Source organism: Chrysochloris asiatica, unplaced genomic scaffold, assembly GCF_000296735.1.
Source record: "Chrysochloris asiatica unplaced genomic scaffold, ChrAsi1.0 scaffold00083, whole genome shotgun sequence".
Taxonomy (NCBI): Eukaryota; Metazoa; Chordata; class Mammalia; order Afrosoricida; family Chrysochloridae; genus Chrysochloris; species Chrysochloris asiatica.
The window spans coordinates 6,920,456-6,921,486 of record NW_006408601.1 but is presented as its reverse complement, the minus strand read 5'-3'; positions in this window follow the sequence as shown (position 1 = coordinate 6,921,486).

Below are 1,031 nucleotides of genomic sequence, written 5' to 3'. Positions count from 1 at the left end.
GGGAGAAAGATCAGGCTTTCTACTTCCGTAAAGATTTACACCCTTGGAAACCCTGTACAGGGTCGCTATGGGTCGGAACCGACTCGACGGCACTTAACAACAACAACAACTCTAATATCAGAACTAGATGGTGCCCAACTACAACTATCAACTGTCCTAAAAGGGATCACATCAAGAGGATCCTGGATAGAATGGGAGAAGACGTGGAATAAAACACAAAATAGTTAATAAAAAGTTTAAAAGACCAGTTTATTGGTCAGAAAGAGACTGGAGGAACCTGAGAAAATGGTCCTTGACTACTCTTCAGGTCTGGAAAAGAACTCACCCTTGTGGCCCAATTTTCAGCCAACCAGTAGAAAGGTGTATAGTGGGGACAACACTAGTAAGGTATGCTTACCGTGGAATCATTCAAAATCAAAAGGGCAACATTTTTGTTAAGGACAGAGATGAGAAAGAATAGGAAGGTGGGTGTAAACAGGGACCACAGGGAAGAAGTAGCATAACTGTTGTTGCATGGTGGGGATTTTAATTGTTGAAATAAAACGAAGTATAATCTTGTTAAACAAAAAGCTGACAATCTTGTCTGTAAACTTTCATTCAATTCACAATAAAAGCTAAAAAACAAAACAAAACAAAAACCCCACCCACAACAAATAGAGAACTCAGCATTTATAGCCTTTCTTCTGAGGTGCCTTTGATGGACTAGACTCTCCAGCCTTTCAGTAAGTAGCTGACCACATTAACTGTACAGCCAGGGACTTCAATAATATTCAAAGAGATAGGCTACTTGGGAGAATGATGAAGTTTTCTGCTCCTGCCAAGATACACAGTCTTAGAAACCTGTAGGGTTGCTGTGAACCAACAGCACATAACAACAACAGTATACCATAGGGTCTAGTGCACTAAAGTCAAAACTTCTGAGTTTCTTTTTTTTATTTTTTATTAAAGATTTTTATTGTGGATTGAGTGAAAGTTTACAGGGCATATCATCAGTTTTACATTCAACAAATCATATACCTTGTTTCATTACA